The 18,579-nt window shown below is 44.3% G+C and overlaps 1 protein-coding gene across 1 annotated transcript in view; it reads right to left on the reverse strand.

Annotated features, from left to right (window-relative positions):
• Positions 1-18,579, reverse strand: part of ANKRD34A (ankyrin repeat domain 34A) — a 53,721-nt gene that overhangs the window by 9,099 nt on the left and 26,043 nt on the right. The gene's annotated exons all lie outside the window — the stretch shown is intronic.

An 18,579-nucleotide genomic window follows, 5' to 3' on the forward strand; every position in this document is an offset into this window, starting at 1 on the left:
TGCTACACAACACAGCCTTGTCTGGCAGGGCAGGGGACCTGATTTTTCTTTACTGGAGTTAGGTAACACCTACAGATTTTTTTCCTTTCCCCGGCCTTTATGGTTAGTGATATTCCCCCCTTCCCAGTATGAGGTCCTGTCCACACCCAACACAACCTCCACTTCATCCTGGCAACATTTTAAACAGGCAGTCAATTGAATATTCTAGAAACTATCCTTTAGAACAGGTATTCTCAACCAAGGTTCTGTAGACTGTGACAGCCCCAACCAGGACAGGGGCTTTTGGAGAGGACTAGGGGCAAGCCTCCTAGCCACCGATTATGGCCCATGGAGAGAGCAGATCATTCTCTAATGATGGACAACCATGTAATGCACACTGAGAACAAGACTTGGATTACTTCTCTGAATAAGGATAAGACAATAAGCTTCCCTTCTGGAGTGGATGGAAATATATAATATTAATCTTGTACAGGTAAATAAGCAGAGGGAATATGCTGGCCCTCCTGCAGACTGGGTTGGAGAGGATCTTTCACTTAGGACAGAAATATTCATGAACAATATCCCTCAAGAGATCTATTAATTCCACCTTTTCAGACTACTGGAACATTGTATGAGTTTGTCTCATAGACTGTTGTAGGCTGTTGCCGGCCAGTCTGAGGTGGGGTGGGATCATTGTTTATGTTATGTGTGTCTCTCTCATTATGCACCTCCTAGGTGTGAATTCCCATTGTTAATTGAGTTAATTGTGTCACCTATTGTTTCTGTCTGTTGGCTAACTCTTGGAGGTTCCTACATGATGGGATTAGCCTTGGTCAACTCTACCTTGTTGTCTAACCATTGTGTGATGTTTTGGGTAAATATTTGGTTTTATTGTTCATGTGGTGACTGACCTACTTTTGAAGTGTATAAAAACCTGTATTTCTGTTCAATAAACAGTCATTCCTTTGGTTGTACCTCAACATCTTGTCTGTGTGCGAAGCTTGGGGTAAAAGGACTGGTGTTAGCTCTCGGTCTGTCGGAAGGGTTTGGAGAGAAGGAGGCACTGTTTGGCAGAAGCAGCCAAGCGGGGTGGCGGGCATTCCATCACATAGACCCCTAGGGTTCTTCCAGATTTTCATAGGGGTTCCTTAAGCTGTAACTGATTCATCTCCCATCAGATGGATACCTGGATTGTTCTGCCACAGACAATTAAGTTTTTAGCTGTCACTGTCAGTAAGGGTGGGATTGTGACCACCAATGTAGGAGGCATTGTTCCCACTGTTCCCTGATTATTTGATCTTGGCAGGGGTTATCTAAGGCCCTAAATACGAGTTCCCCTGGGGTAGAAAGGCTGCTATAGAATAATAGTGTTCTGTCAATGCATGTGCCAAGGTTCAGATAATAAAAAAGTAATAAACTGAAACGTTTGTAACCGAAAAATATTTTTACACAAAACAGTCCTTTTTTTTACCAAGCTGATTATGATTAAGCCCTTCCTATTCATTCGTTTGGCTACACCCACTCTTTTTGCATTTTATTTGCTGGTATAACTTGGGTAGGTTGAGGGCGAGCCTTCGGATACTCCAAAACGAGCAAAAATGCAACAGAGGACACTTGTAACTACTTTGATTCTTCAGGTTTCAACCACCCTCTTGAATTTAGAATTTAAGAGAACTACAATGTAGGGGACCCCTTGGCAAAGGTGTAACCTGTATTAAAAACTATAGCGAGCTCTCCTAAAGGTGACAAGGACAGTCTCTAGGATACTTGAGGCAATGAAAATCCAAATATGAATGGAAATAAAAATGCAGATAACTAAAAATAAAAATGGAAGTGAGGTGCAAGTAAAAATAAAGAAAAATGAAATAAAGCGAAACAAATGAAATAAATGTAAATAAAAGTAATGTAAAAAAACAATTTTTTTTTATCCCATTATCCCATTCTTCATTTGCACCATTCACCATCATGATTTTTTTTTCATAATTACTTTGATTTTTATTTTCATTTTTACTTTACTACAGTTTTATCTCGTTTTTTCGCTTTATTTCATTTTTCTTCACTTTTACTCGCACCTTACTTCCATTTTTATTTTAGTTATCTGCATTTTTATTTTCATTCTCATTTGGTTTCTTATTTTTTTACTTCATCACTCCTCATTCCTCATTTCACTTCCATCTACATCTTTCAAGCTTTGTACATATTATTACTACCTCCATTACCACACTACTCACACTTTCCATGCCACCATCTCCAGTTATACATCGATTTTTTAATTTCATATCCCATGCACACTTTTTCTCCTCCTTGCGCTCTTCTCCCCTTTTCTCCCCCTCATATTTCACTCCCTCATCCCTACCTGAGCCCTCTTTCACACTGAACACAAGTTTGAAATCGTGCTGGTTCAGCTGAACTCGCACGATTTCAAACCCGCATTTCAGTGCGAGTTTGGGGGTGATTTGAAAGACTGGGGTTCATGCACAGATGTCTAGTAAAATCACCACCGAGGTCGCCAAATGTAGTGCAGGAACTACTTTTGGAAATCGGTGTGGTGCCGCAAAGCCGGCATCACACAGATTGGAACTGCGATTTGGCATGCGATTTGATATGTCAAATCGCATGTCAAATCACGCTGATTTGAACAATCAAATTACAAACACCTGCCAGCTCTTATCAATGACTACCGATGATGTTCATATACTCCCCCTTCTCCATCCCCATGACTAAGCTCCGGGGGGGGTAGAGCGAAATGCATTTGGGTGTGGCCTGGCAGGAGGGCAGGCTGAGGTTGTCTTTCCTACCATCATACACTTGCATGGGTGTGCGGCACCGGGGATCCCTTCCCTCCTCTCTCCAGTGGTCACAGGAGCCAGGACGAGCTCCACTCCCTGGCTGGCACTCCTGTAGCAGCGGATGCATTCACCACCTACATTGGTGGTCAGGAGATAAGATACATGGATTGTTGTTGCTGTCTTCCATAATCATTGTGATTGTACTGGGATTCTTCTCTTTTTTTTCGGATTCCCTTCACTATATGAACTGGACTTTCTAAATACCATTTATTTATTTATTTTGCACATTACACTTTATTGTTTATACTGAGATGTACATTTGTGAGATGTATTAAGTGTTTTTCACTTCACTTGTCTTCTTAGCGCTGCACTTTTATAATAGATATAGTTTCCATAACTTTCTCCATCAGTAGTTTCCTTGCTGGGGATAGCTTTTTAGGGATGGCCAGCAGTTGTCACTTTTGTTTGGGAAGGTGAGTTTCAGGTGCCTTATGATACAGAGGAACAGCCACCAGTAAAGGGATGAAACTGTTCACTTTTTACTAAAAGTTGAACTGTTGTAACTTTTAAGTCTTCAAATTAACAATATTGGTGTTGCCCATAGTGATGAACGGATTGACCCCTTCAGTCAGAAAGTATAACATTTTATTTCAAAGAAATATCACTGATTAAGTGGAAAACACATCTTTACACATCATGTATTGGTACAAAATATATCTTTATGTCTTGAGTAAAGTAGGGAAGGGTTAAACCCCCTCAAATATAGAATAGCAATTGCAGAAAAAGAGCAAGTGGTCCATCAAGATACTCCTTTTCTATTTTAGATATTTTTTTTTTTTTACCTTTTTGTCTGAGAATAGATTTATGTTTGTCCCAAGCGTGTTCAAATGCACTTAATGTTGACTGATTTACTATCTCTGCTCGAAGTTCATTCCATACATCAAAACAACTACTCTTTTGGTAAAATAATAATTTCTAAAATAATTTTGAACTTACCTTTTGCTAGTTTGAGGGCATGTTCCCATGTTCTTAATCTTAGCTTCATATTGAAAATACTGCCTAATATATTTAGAGATTGTAGTCATGTCCCTTCTTTACCTTCCTTGCTCAAGCACGTACTTAGTAAGTTCCTATAGTCTCTCCTGATATGTTTTATCTCTCAGACCTTTCACCGCTTTGTTGTCCGTCTCTGAATTCGATCTACCTAAATGATATAATTCTTTTTGTAAGTGAGGTCTCCAGAACTGGACTCAGTAAACAAGATCTACAGTATATAGGGGAATCATGACCTCCTTCATCCTGCTGGTGACCCCTCTAGTGATAACCGAAGATCTCTATATGGGAATCAGGACCTCCTTCCTCCTACTGATGATCCTAGTGATAACTAAAAGTCTATATGGGGAAATCAGAACCGCCTTCCTTCTGCTGGTGATCCTTCTAGTGATACCCAGTAATAACTAAAAATCTAGGTAGGGGAATCCGGACCTCTTTCCTCCTGTTGGTGATCCCTCTAGTGATAATTAAAGATCTCTATAGGGGAATCAGGATCTCTTTCCTCCTGCTCGTGATCCTTCTAGTGATACCTAAAAGATCAATATAGAGGAATCAGGGCCTCCTACTGGTGATCCTAGTGATAACTAAAAGTCTATATGAAGAAATTGGAACCTCCATCCTTCTGCTGGTGATTCTTCCTGTAATAACTAAAGATCTAGGTAGGGAAATCAGGACCTCTTCCCTCGTGTTGGTGATCCCTCTAGTGATAATTAAAGATCTCTATAGGGGAATCAGGATCTCTTTCCTGCTGCTGGTGAGCCTTCTAGTGATACCTAAAAGATCAATATAAAGGAATCAGAACCTCCTTCCTCCTGTTGGCGATCCATGAGGTGATAACTAAAGATCTAGGTAGGGGATTCAGGACCTCCTTCCTTCTGTGGATGATCCCTCTAGTGATAAGTAAAGATCTTGATAGGGGAATCAGGATCTCCTTCTTCCTGCTGGTGATGCTTCTAGTGATAACTAAAGATCTATATAGTGGAATCGGACCTCCTTCGTCTTGCTGGTATTCCCTCTAGTCAGTGGCGGCTGCTGGGGGGACGGCAAACAATAGCCTGCCCTTTTTGAAGCCAATTAGATCCTCTGGCTCTAATTACGTGCTTCATGAAAAAAAAAACCCGTAGAACTCTATGCGTCTGACGCTCTGCATGGAGATTAGGGGCCGAGTGCATAGAGAATAGGGGGGCAGCGCCCCTTATGGACTGGCTTTATTGAGGAATCAGGACCTCCTTCCTCCTACTGGTGATCCCTCTAGTGATATAAAGATCTATATAGAGGAATCATGACCATCGCCCTCCTAATGGCAATCCCTCTAGTGATAACTGAAGATTTTTATAGGGGAATCAGGGTCTCCTTCCTCCTGCTGGTGATCCTTCTAGTGATACCTAAAAGATCTATATAGAGGAATCAGAACCTCCTTCCTTCTGCTGGTGACCACTCTAGCAATAACTAAAGATCTAGATAGTTGAACCAGGACCTCCTTCCTTCTGCTGGTGACCCATCTAGAGATAACTAAAGATCTATATAGAGGAATCAGGCTGCTCCGCTCGGCAAACCGATTGGCTGCTTTACTAGCCGGTGATGGCTAGTAAACAAACAGCCAAAACCGGAATTACAAAATGTAATGTATTGTGGCGGCCCAAGCAAGCAAAGTGGGCCCCGCATCTGCCCCACCCAAACGCGGAGGTGAACAGGTCACGGCCAATGGTTCATGGCCGGGACCTGCTGATCAGCTGTCTGCAATCACAGCTCAGAGCTCTGTGTTGACAATCATCACAGGACTCCGTACAGAGGGAACAATCGCTATGTTTCTTATCCCTGCAGGGGATCTTTAGTAAAAAGCAGCACATATTGCACACATTAACACTTATTAGGTGCACATTTAACCTCATGATGGCCCTAGATGTTAACCCCTTCCCAGCCATTATCATTATTACAGTGACAGTATATATAGTTTTAGCACTGATTTCTGTATTAGGCTTCATGTATATGGGACGTTGTTCAACCTCTCCTGAAAGATTTAACTTGACAGCTAGAAACCAGCGTCTTAAAACAGCTGTTTTCATGCCGCATTTAGTCACGTTTAGCTGCGTTTCGCCGCATTTGAGTCTAGAAGCGTTTGAAAAAAATATATATTTTTTTTTTTTCAAAATAGCCAAAAATGAAAAACGCCTGTAAACGAAACGCTGCTAAACACGAGTTGCTGCGTTTAGGCACGTTTAGCCACGTTTTCTGAATGCATTTTTTTGGGTTCCAAAAAAAGCCTCTAAACACAACTGCCTAGGAACGACTATAAACGAACCAGTGTACATGTACTGATAAGATGACATTAAGAAGGGTTCAGTAGCAATTGAAAAAAATGCCCAACTGCTCCTAAACGTCCGTTTACCAGCAGCAGTGTACATGAGGCCTTAGTGTCACTGGTGATGTCAGTGGCAGTCAGTCAGTTCCCCCCCAGCTTCAGTTAGTGTCAGACTGCCCGCTGCACTATTGCAGTCCTATTATAAATATATTATTATTATTATTATATTATTATATTATAATTATAGTCACTGACCACCACCATTTTTAGTATAAAAAAGAAAAAAATCCGTTATACTGTACTGTAAATACCATGGTTTGTAGGCGCATTAACTTTCACGCAAACCAATCAATATACACTTATTGGAATTTTTTTTACCAAAGACACGTAGCAGAAAATTTATGAAGAAATTCAATTTTTTTTTATTGGATATGTTTTATAGCAGAAAGTAAAAAATATTGTTTTTTTTTTTTCCTCAAAATTTTTAGACTTTTTTTGTTTATATAATAAAAAAATAAAAAAACCCAGTGGTGATCAAATACCACCAAAAGAAAACTCTATTTGTGTGTTTAGAGAACAGCAGTAAGGGGTATGTAACATACAGCAATATGTAGAGTTTGCAGAGGTCAGGACTATGTCACATATGACAAATCTTACTGAATGCAGTGGCCAGGAGAATGTAACATATCACTCCATTTAAATTGCTTTTCAGTGGAAGGGAGAATGCCCTGGCACTGTTGGTTTGGGGAAAAAAAAGCCAAACATTCATTGTCAGTGAAGCAATCTCCCAGCATAGGTGTCAGTGTGTTAAAAAAAAAAAGTCATTCCAACATTGGGGATAAACCCTGTGACACCAGGGTTCTAGCACCCAGCAGCGGGACATGTCCTAGATCCATGAGACACTGGGATCCTGGCCAAATCCTGGGACAGTCCTGCTGGATCAGGGACACTTGGGAGGTATGGTTTGCCCACAGAGTTTTACAAGATGGCATACAGACTTAAGGAACTGCCCACAGTGTGTGATGTACAAGACATAGTACAGAGGTAAAGATCAGCCTGGAAGTATGATATATAGGACCTGTTCAATAAAAGAGCAGGCCACAGTATGTGACATAAAGGATGTCATACACTGTTATAGAATGGGCCATAGTATGTAAGATAAAGGACAGCATTAAGAGTAAACTTACACACGAGCGGACTTTTCGACGTCATCACGTACGAATCCGTTGGACTTTGGTTGATCGTGTGTAGGCAAGTCCGTTCATTCGAAAGTCCGTCGGAAAGTCCGCCGGACCTAGTCCGTCGAAAAGTCCGCCCATGTGTGTACGTGGCATTACTCATAGCAATATTCCCAATGCACACATTGCTGAATATGCCTGAAGAGTGAGTGGCTGAAGCGACAACCAGTTGGAGACTGGAAGGACTTCAAGGCAAGAGATATGTCACCAGCACACCAAGGAACTCCATAAAAGGGTCCAACACCCAGCACTCAGCTTAGCGTTGGACCCTTACATAGAGTTCCTTGGTGTGCTGATGACATATCTCTTGCATTGTTATTCAGGTGCCTGTGTCATGGTATGGGGTCTACAGGCTTATTGAGACTGCCAGATGGCCTTTACTTCTACTTGCTGAAGAGCACCTCACTCTTCTCAGGTAAGCAACCCAAGCTAATTATACTGGGCATCACTGATAAAGACAGACCTGGAGTATTGGCTGCTCTTCCATTCATCAAGTCCATGGATGGCTTCTATTCACACACAGGGTTCTCTGCAAAGAGAGGAAACTGGGAGATGGAGCTCTGGTAACCAGCAGTCGGCTGGAAACCTATTGAATGAGTTACAGTGTAACAGCCAGGCAGACTAGACTTACTATTGTAGCCACATAGAAAGGAGGAACGGGAGGAGAAGCCTCACCGCACTTACCCCACATCATGTCCGCCCTCCTTAACTCTTAACTTCACCAGCTAATATCCACTGTGGGGTGCTAGGACAAGTTCCAGTAATCGGAAGCAGGATATGTCCTGGACCCACAAGATTTTGTTTAAATCCTAGTCCACCCCCTTACAGGATCTAGGAAGGTATGGTCCAAATTATCTAACCCTTCCCAAAGCTATCCTTTAAAAAGCATTGTCTTAACACATGCTTCCTGAATACTGACAATGAGGTGATGCAGCAACAGCAGTCTTTTCCCTTCTAGAGCTACTGATGCTCTATAGCAGTGGTCTCCAAACTGCAGCCTGTGGACCAGATACAGCCCTTTGCTTGTTTTTATCCAGCCCTTGGTGCACCATTTCATCCACTGATACCAACAATGGGGCTTAATTCCTTCCAATGACACCAACAATGGGGCCCAATGACATCTATGATGGGGCACAATTCCAGAACCCAAATAGCAGATACAATGGGGTTGCTTTAATAAAACTGGAGAGTGCAAAATCTGGGGCAGCTCTGAAAAGAAACCATTCAGCTTCCAGTTTTTGTTTTTTTGTCAAAACTTAATTTAACAAGCTGTAGTTCGAAGCTCATTGGCTACCATGCACAGCTGCACCAGATTGTGCATGCTCCAGTTTTAGTAAATCAATCCCAACGGATCACATGTGGAGATGCTTGCAACTATGCCTGTCTTAACATGTTAATAGGCCAGTATCTTTGCACCAGATACACTGCAGGTAAGTTGGCTGCCTGTTGCTCGCTGTGGTTCCTCCTATCTCCCCTACATCACTTACATATCCTAAAGTGATGTAAGAGACATAGGGACCAGCAAATGGAACCATGGCACATGCCGGTATCTGACACACCCGAAAATGTTAGATGCTGAAGGTTCTCCTGGAGGCTGTCTCTCATTAAGACAGCCAACTAAGAATCCACCACTCACTAGACAGGCAGGTGTATTAGGACTCTTCTTTTGCAGAGGGACTTGTTTTAGTATTTTTTTTTAAACAAGCCTCTTTAGAATCTCACCTATCTTTGCCACATGCCATTCTGAAAATGAGAATATTCCTTCCTGAACACAAACTAGAAGGGAACGTGTTTGTTACACAGCGTGCATGCATCTTCTTCTTGCTAACATGAATACTTGGTATTCATGGACAAGAACAAATGAAGATTTCCCGCAAGCTCTATATTTAGTGTTAAGAACAATAAAGCTCATTTTGACAAGAACAGTATGGTCACGTCCCTCAGCAGCACATCGAACAGATGCTCTGTTATTACACACCAAAATCCTCAAGGTCCGTTGTGCTTTCCTTTTACTGCATCAAATGTTTTTGTTAAAGGAGAGTTTCGATGTGTCCAAGAAAGGGCTGACAAAGAAAAATAGGGTGAAAATGCCCCTTGGGTCCCTCATGTTTTTGTGAAAAAGGCAGCTGAGGACACAGTTGGGCTCAGTTGTAGGCATGGAGGCCCTGAAGGTGGAGAATAATCTGAGAAGGTACCCTGTGAAGGCCTTGGTTGCTTAGAGGCAGCCTGAGCTCCAACTGCTCTACTGCAAACAGGTCAACAAAACCAGTCCTGCACCTGTCTTCTCATTATGTGACTCTATTAGGTTCCCTCAACCTAAAAACATACTGGCAGGTTGGCTGGCATGGCTTTCCAACTCTACCATGGCTGGCCACAAGACCATCCTGAGATAAAAAGAGGGTTGGGTGAAGAAATAGAACTAAAGCCTAGTACACACTAAAGAGCTAGTGAGGAGCTGCTCTACTTATTATCTGATGTTAGTACAGCGATCTCCCCTGCTAAACTTTTGTGCTCTGACAAGGGGACGCCCCCCTCCCCTGCCAGAACATACCAGTCAGAGCTCTCAGCCATTGGCTGATCGGATGCCAATCAGCAGACCTTTTTCTGTCATGCCCCTTTGACAGAAGTAGAATGTTCGGCCAGCTTCTGTCAAAACGGTAGCCAAACACACAAGCCGAATGTCGGTCAGTTTCTATTGAATGGGCACCCAATATTCAGCCCAAGTGTACAGCCATTTGTGCTCGTTAAACAATTATTTGTTTTACATGAACCTGTATTTGGCCTATTCAGTATTGTAATGTGAGCCCAGGCTGATGTGGTGGTAGCCTAGGCCTACATGAATTTGGTTAAATGGCCATTCCACTTGAAGCACTAGAGATATTTAGGTGGAGCAGAGGTCTTTCTGTGAAGGCAGCTCTGGATCTAATATATTGCATTGTAGCAGAAGCTGCTCATTACAGGGCAATCTATTTTTACTTTCTTAGCTGGAGTTCTGTTTTAATACTTTATTCCCCAGTTGGTAGTGAGTCCTCAATTGACTGTTTTTAAACTCCCCCCCCCTTTACATTTTTTTACCCTCTTCACTGTACCACTGGGTTGTCCACAAAACACATACTAACCTGCCCGGAGTGGTCTGGTGTAAGCCACTACTCCGTCTAGGATGAACATGTCCAGCACCACCATCTTCTCATGTGACATCATCAGGAGGCCAGTTGTCTTTTCTGGTTTCTTTGGGGTTGCCAAAAAAAATGTTTTAATTAAGTCAATAACTCCTTCAGCTCCGGAGGGTTTACCCCCCTTCCTGACCAGGCCATTTTTGCGCCATGCGGCACTGCGTTACTTTAACTGACAATTGCGCGGTTGTGTGACATTGTACCCAAATAAATATCAATGTCCTTTTTTTCCCACAAATAGAGCTTTCTTTTGGTGGTATTTGATCACCTCTGCGGTTTCAATTTTTTATGCTATAAGCAAAAAAAACGACAATTTTGAAAAAAATTTATATACATTTTTACTTTCTGCTATAACACATATCCAATAAAAAAAATGTAAAAAAATCGAATTTCTTCATCAATTTAGGCCAATATGTATTCTGCTGCATATTTTGGTAAAAAAATCCCAATAAGCGTATATTGATTGGTTTGCGCAAATGTTATAGTGTATACAAACTATGGGATATATTTATGGAATTTTTATTTATTTAATTTGTTTTACTAGTAATGGCGGCGATCAGCGACTTATAGTGGGACTGCGACATTGCGACGGACAAATCGGACACTAACTGAGACTTTTGACACTTTTTTGGGGACCAGTGACACTAATACAGTGATCAGTGCTAAAAATGTGCATCATCACTGTACTAATGACACTGGCAGGGAAGGGGTTAACATCAGGGGCGCTCAAAGGGTTAAATGTGTTCCTAGGGAGTGCTTGTTAACTGTGGGGGATGTTCTTTAACTGTGGGAAATCAGAGATCCCGCTAACCATAAACATAGGATCACTACCTTCCCTTCTGATAGAACGGCGATCTGCCTTGTTTCCATAGGCAGACCGCTGTTCTGCCTCTCTCGGGAACGATCGGTGGGTCCCAACAGACATAGAGTTTGCTGGACCTTCTTATTGGCTCCATTGGATTGAATTGGATTGTGTCCAATCACAGTGGGAGCGGTCCGCCGGTGGCGCGCGTGCACTCCTCAGACCCTAGCGTTGCCACCTGTCCGGGATTCACCCGGACAGTTCAGGTTTGGAATCATGTGTCCAGGTTTCAGATCGCCTGAAAACTGGACACATTATTCAGACCAGACTATGGCAACCCAGCAGGGTTGCTGGCTGCAGTTGTGTAAGCCAAGAGTGTCTGTTACACTCTCTTTCACACTGCCCAAAGCCAGCACTAACAATCCCCCCCCCCAATACACACAGACGGGAGAGGAGAGAGGGTTCGATCTACTCCTCTTCCTCCCACCCCTACTCCTCTGTGTCTGCCCACACTCCAATCCCCGGCGCTGTGCCTCAGAAAAGGAAAGTGGGGATGGGAAATTTGAAGTCCAGCAGCCTCAGATACATCTGGATGAGAGGTGCTGACTGCCAAGGGGTGAGTGAGCTCACCATCCATCCCTGTCTGTGACTGAAGCCTCCCCCTTCTCTCTCCTGCCTCTGAGTGAGTACACTAAGGCAAATCAGGCTTCTCAGAGCACCCCTTACATCAGAGTTCCCCTTTACACCAGAGTTCCCAGTGTTCCCCTTCAGATCAGGGTTCCCAGAGCATCCCTTATGTTAGAGTCCCCAGAGTTCTCCCTTACATCAGAGTGTGCAGAGTCTCAGAGGGAACTCTGTGGATTCAGATGTAAAAGGGGAACTCTGTGGACTCTGATGTAAATTTAGACTCTTGTGATTAAATTAATATGGTTAGAAATGTTATTTAATTGCAAAATACATAAATGTATAGTTTATATTATATAAAAAAAAAAAAAAATGCTGGGAGCCGCTCTAAAGTGTTCAGGTTTGACTTGAAGAAAAGGTGGCAACCCTATCAGACTGAAGTGCAAAATCACGTACCTGTACGCGGCACACAAAGCCTCTTTTGCCGGCACTCAACTCCCTCACAGTCCTGCTAGCCCTGTCCACCATCTGGAGGAAGATGACTCGTTTGGTTGCCACTACCAATCTCAGAAAGAAGGGATTTCACTGTGATTGAGAAAACCACAATCAGGTGACAGTTTGTGGAATTACTGTTGAGCTTCTGGGAACTTTGTTGAAATTATTCCTGAACCATTGCGTCATTTAATACAGAACCCCGTCACTCTGTGTCCCTTTAAGCCACAGCAAGTATTCAGTGCAATGAAAATCATACCCAATTTTTGTTGCCGCACTTTATATCAGCTGCGGGGGACCAACTTATGATCCTGCACACAGGCCCACTGCTTTCAGAAAATGCCCCTGTCCTGAGCTCATCATTACGCATCTATTCCAGATGCTTGTATGTGACATCACATACATCCCATACATCCCATATATCACATACAACACATACATCACATACATCACATACATCGCATACATCTCATACATCACATATATCCTATACATCCCATACATCCTATACATCCCATACATCACATACATCACATACATCCTATACATCCCATACATCAAATACATCCTATACATCCCATACATCCTATACATCCCATACATCCCATACATCACATACATCCTATACATCACATACATCACACACATCCCATACATCACATACATCACATACATCCTATACATCCCATACATCACATACATCCCATACATCACATACATCCCATATATCACATACATCACATACATCCCATACATCCCATACATCACATAAATCCCATACATAACATACATCGCATATATCACATACATCACATATATCCTATACATCCCATACATCCTATACATCACATACATCCTATACATCCCATACATCCTATACATCCCATACATCACATACATCCCATACATCACATACAACCTATACATCACATACATCACATACATCACACACATCCCATACATCACATACATCCCATACATCCCATACATCACATACATCCCATACATCCCATACATCACATAAATCCCATACATCACATACATCACATACAAGCACGTGGGCTGGATGCGTGAGGTGGATCAGCAGGATGAGTGTGCCAGGACAGGTAGATGTGTCTCATCTCTCCTTCCTTTCACCACTCTGCATATCACACACATCAGAGATGAGAAAAGGGTACAGCGGAGGGGTTCAGAGGTGGGACAGAAGAGCAGGAGGGTACAACGGTGGGGCAGATATGCAGGGAAGTACAGTGGTGGAAGAGATGAGAAGTGGGTTCAGTAGTGGGACAGAAGAGCAGGGGGGGTTCAGTGTTGGGCCAGATGAGCAGGGGGGTTTAGTGTTGGGGCAGATGAGAAGGGGGTTCAGTGGTGGGACAGAAAAGCAGGAGGTAGAGCAGTGGGGCAGATGTGAAAGGAGGTGTATTGGTGGGGCAGGAGAGCAGGGAGAACAGAGGTGGGGCAGAAGAGCAGGGGGGTACAGAGGTGAGACAGATGTGCAGGAGGTACATTAGTGGGGCAGATGAGAAAGCGAGTTACAGTGGTCGGGTAGATGAGCAGATGGGTTCAGTGTTAGGACAGATGAGAAGGTGATTCAGTAGTGAGACCCGGTGATGTGGCAGTGGAGCAGATGTGCAGGGAGGTACAGTGGTTGGAGGGATGAGAAGGGGGTTCAGCGGTAGGACAGAAAAGTAGGGGGATACAGTGATGGGCAGATGAGCAGGGTGTTACAGTGGTGGGACAGATGAGCAAAGGGGGTTCAGTGTTGGGTCAGATTAGAAGAGGGTTACAGTGGTGGGAAAGATGAACAGGGGGAGTTCAGTGTTGGAGCAGAGGAGAAAGGAGGTACATTGGTGGGACACATGAGCAGGGGGTTACAGCAGTGGGGCAGAGGAGCAGGGGGGTACAGAGGTGGGGCAGATGTGCAGAGGGGTGCAGAAGAGAAAGGAGGTACATTGGTGGAACACATAAGTAGGGGTTAGAGTGGTGGGGCAGAAGAGCAGGGGGTACAGTGGTGGGACAGGTGTGCAGGAGGTACGGTGGTGGGGCAGAAGAGCAGATAAGTTCAGTGTTAGGAAAGATGAGAAGATGGTTCAGCAGGGAGACAAAAGAGAATGGGGGTACGGCGGTGGAGCAGATGTGCAGGGAGGTACAGTGGTGGGGCAGATGAGCAGGGGGGTTACATTGGTGGAACAGAAGAGCAGGGGGTTACAGTGGTGGGGCAGATGTGCAGGGGGTTAAAGTGGTGGGGCAGGTGAAAAAGGGGGCACATAGGTGGGGCAGATGAGCAGAGGGTTACAGTGGTGAGACAGGTGTCCAGGAGGTACAGTGGTGGGGCAGAAGAGCAGGGGGTACAGTAGTGGGGCAGATGAAAAAGGGGGTTACAGTGGTGGGGCAGATGAGCAGATAAGTTCAGTGTTAGGACAGATGAGAAGATGATTCAGCGGTGAGACAGAAGAGCATGGTGGTACGACGGTGGAGCAGATGTGCAGGGAAGTATAGTGGTGGGGCAGATGAGCAGGGGGTTACATTGGTGGGACAGAAGAGCAGGAGGTTACAGTGGTGGGACAGATGTGCAGGGGGTTACAGTGGTGGGGCAGATGAAAAAGGGGGTACATAGGTGGGGCAGATGAGCAGGGGGTTACAGTGGTGGGACAGAAGTGCGGGGTGGTTAAGTGGTGGGGCAGATGTACAGAGGGTTACATTGGTGGGACAGATGTGCAGGGAGGTACAGTGGTGGGGCAGATGAGCAGGAGGTTACATTGGTGGGACAGATGAGCAGGGGGGTACAATGGTGGGGCAGATGTGCAGGGGGTTACAGTGGTAGAGCAGATGAGAAAGGGGGTACATTGGTGGGGCAGATGTACAGGGGGTTACAGTGGTGGGGCAGATGAGCAGGGGGTACAGTGGTGGGGCAGATGAGCAGGGGGGTACAGTGGTGGGGCAGATGTGCAGGGTAGTACAGTGGTGGGGCAGATGTGCAGGGGGGACAGTGATCTGAGGTGTGAAGATGCATGAATTGGGGCTGATCTGAGGCGTGAGAGTGCAGGATGTTAATTTCTCACTACTAAAGTAGTTTACAGAATTTACGTTATAAAAAAATCCTTTTCGTGATTGAGAGTGTGAAGTTGACATTTTTTGGTTATAAAATCGGCACACTCAATTTGTTTGAAAACTTTTTTCAGCACACTGTGCTCAAAAGGTTGCCTACCCCTGGTGTAAACAGACAGTGTAAAAAATAAATAAATAAATAATAATCTTTTTTTTTTTTTTAAAGCGCCCCCATCCCCTCGTGCTCATACACAGAAGTGAACGCATATGTACACAGCGTTCGCACCACACATGTGAGGTTCCACTGCAAACATTAGAGCGAGAGCAATAATTCTACCACAAGACCTCCTTTATAACTCTAAACTACTTTTTAAGTACCGAAGTTTGGCGCCATTCCACGAGTGTGCGCAATTTTAAAGCATGACATGTTAGGTACCTATTTACTCAGCATAACATCATCTTTCACATTATACAAAAAAATTGGGGCAAATATTGTGGGGTTTTTTTATTCATTAAAGTGTATTTTTTCCCAAAAGAACTGCATTTGTGTGACATAACAAAATGCAACGATCGCCATATATCCATATATATATAATGTTTGGGGGTTCCAAGTAATTTTCTAACAAAAAAAAAATTATGATTTTTACATGAAGGAGAGGAATGCCAGAAGTAGCCTATGGAAGTGGTTAAGCTTTGGAGGAAGGACACGTTTATACCACTCTCAGCAATGTATTGGTGTCTGTGTCCCCAGTGGGCAGGTATTTCCTCACTTCCTGCTTTGTCTGACCCCCAATCACCTGGATAGAGGAAATTAAGAGGAAATATACAGATACAGATAGTAATGAAAAACCAATGGAGGTTCTAACCCTTTGTTGTTGTACCGCCTCCTCTCCTGTATTGAATTGCTTACCCTGATTCCACTGCACACTGTGAGCTTCTTACAATGTGCATTAGAAGCTGCAGAAAGCTAGATAGAGCTTGTCTCATTTTCTGGCCAGAGGTCATCCAGCAGCTTAAAGCTGAACTCTGGGAAGAAAATCCTTTACCCTTGCAGTGGGTCCCCCTCTATAGTGCTAGGGTTAACTGCTCATTTTGCCTAGGGTTCATGATTAAGATGACACAAATGTACTTATTCCTTTCCCCCTCGGCAGCTGTGGTCTCCTCCTCTAAATGTGGGCGTGTAGCAGGGTGTTAGGTGTGTTGTTCTCGCTTTCTACCACTAGATGTCCCCAAGTGTCCTTAGCTCCTAAATTGTAATTAAAATACCTCTCTTTTAGTCTTTCTTCTAGTAGGGAAGTCTCGTATGGCAGCAGTGTGTCCTACGGCATGGACTCTGGGCGCCATCTTGGGAGAGCCTGAGTCTAAATGGACACAGAGTTCTCTCCAGATTTGGGCAGCCATCTTAGACAGAAGAAGGGGATATATAGCCTCTGCTGTGTCATTCTGCGAAGCATTGCAGTGTGGTGAAAACATGATGGTACATACACCTGGTTGTAAGGGTGAGATAGGCAGGACCTAAGAGACGGGACAGTATTGGGACATCCCAGATACTTCCTGTTTGTACCTGGTGATGGGAGAAAGAAAGTTCTCAGCAGGTAATCAGCATACCAGTCTGATGAGAGCCCGGGCATTGGTGGGACAGTGCAGCATCCCTCTCAGCGGGTCACAGTGATTGTCCACAACAAGCTTAAGGAGGCAAGCCTCCGGCAACCTACTCAATGTAATCACTGTTAAATACCGTCGTATTATTGATATGGAAAGGTACCAAGCTGGGAAAGTTGGTTCTGTAAGAATGTTTAACATTATTTTCCACCCCTGGTTACTTGGCACAGTACGTAAAAAAGAAGTGTTAAGGAAAACTTGTGCCATCTGATCCCTCCGACGTAATTCACTTGCAACGTGCCTTTGAGCTTGCTAGAAAAACTGACTAGTCAATTCCCTAGAACAGCCCCCATCCTCCATGTACGTCATAGTCCTCTGCTCTTCTGGGAGTGTCTAGTTATTCCTTTGTCCCTCCCCTCACCTCTTGACCTCTGTGTTGGCTGGGGCTGCTAACATCACATCCAAGATGGCGGTACCCAACAGCAGTCTTAAGCATTTGGGTGTGTACACAAGTGAGCCTTTTACAGATAAATACCTGCCTAAATAATTTAAAGGCATAAATAATCTTATTGGAAGACTGTCATTGAAGTGAGTGGTATGGCAACAGGATTTCTTTATGTTTTTATGTCTCAGGGTAAGAATTGGCAGAGGTTGAAAAGACATGGTAAAGGTGCCAGGGCATGGACATCTGTGGAAGGATTTTCTCTCCTAAGGAGAGGTTCTCAACAACCTGGCCATGGCCCACTGCCAGGCTGAGGCTTCTCCTCTCCAGAGCCTCTAGCGAGCTGCAGATCGCTTAACCTCCACTAGTACCTCCCATCCGGCCCCCCCAACCCCCAATAGTTGGCCCAGAGTGCCCCCAGGCCTCATGAGAGCCCTCAGCCTCCGCAGTTGCCTCTCCAGCCTGCTGAAGATCCTCCAGCTCTTCATAGTGTCTCTAACCTCCAACACTGTGCCACACTGCCCTCCAACCTCCCACAGAGCTCCCCAGCCCCCTCCAAAAACCTCATCCCCTAAAGGTGCCAGGACATGGACATCTGTCGAAGGATTTGTCTCTCAAAAGCAGTGGTTCTCAACCATTGAATCATGGTCCTCTACTGGGCCAGTGCTTCCACTCTCACAGGCCTCCAGCCAGCTGCAGATTCCTTAACAGTGCTTCTTAGCTCCCAAAGTACCACCCAACTTATTATAGTGGCCCATAGTGCATAGGCCAACTGAGAGCCCTCAGCCTCCACAGTGTCTCTCCAGCTTGCTGAACAGCCTCAAGCCCTCTAACTCCAACTTTCAACAGTGTCCCACAGTATCCTACAATCCCCCATGGACATGGACATCTGTGCAAGGATGTGTCTCTTAAAACCAGTGGTTCTCAACCATTGAGCCATGGTCCTCTACTGGGCCGGGGCTTCCACTCTCCCAGGCCTCCAGCCAGCTACAGGTTCCTTAACCTCACAGTGCTTCCTAGCTCCCATAGTACCAC

This window comes from Aquarana catesbeiana, linkage group LG13, assembly GCF_042186555.1.
Source record: "Aquarana catesbeiana isolate 2022-GZ linkage group LG13, ASM4218655v1, whole genome shotgun sequence".
Taxonomy (NCBI): Eukaryota; Metazoa; Chordata; class Amphibia; order Anura; family Ranidae; genus Aquarana; species Aquarana catesbeiana.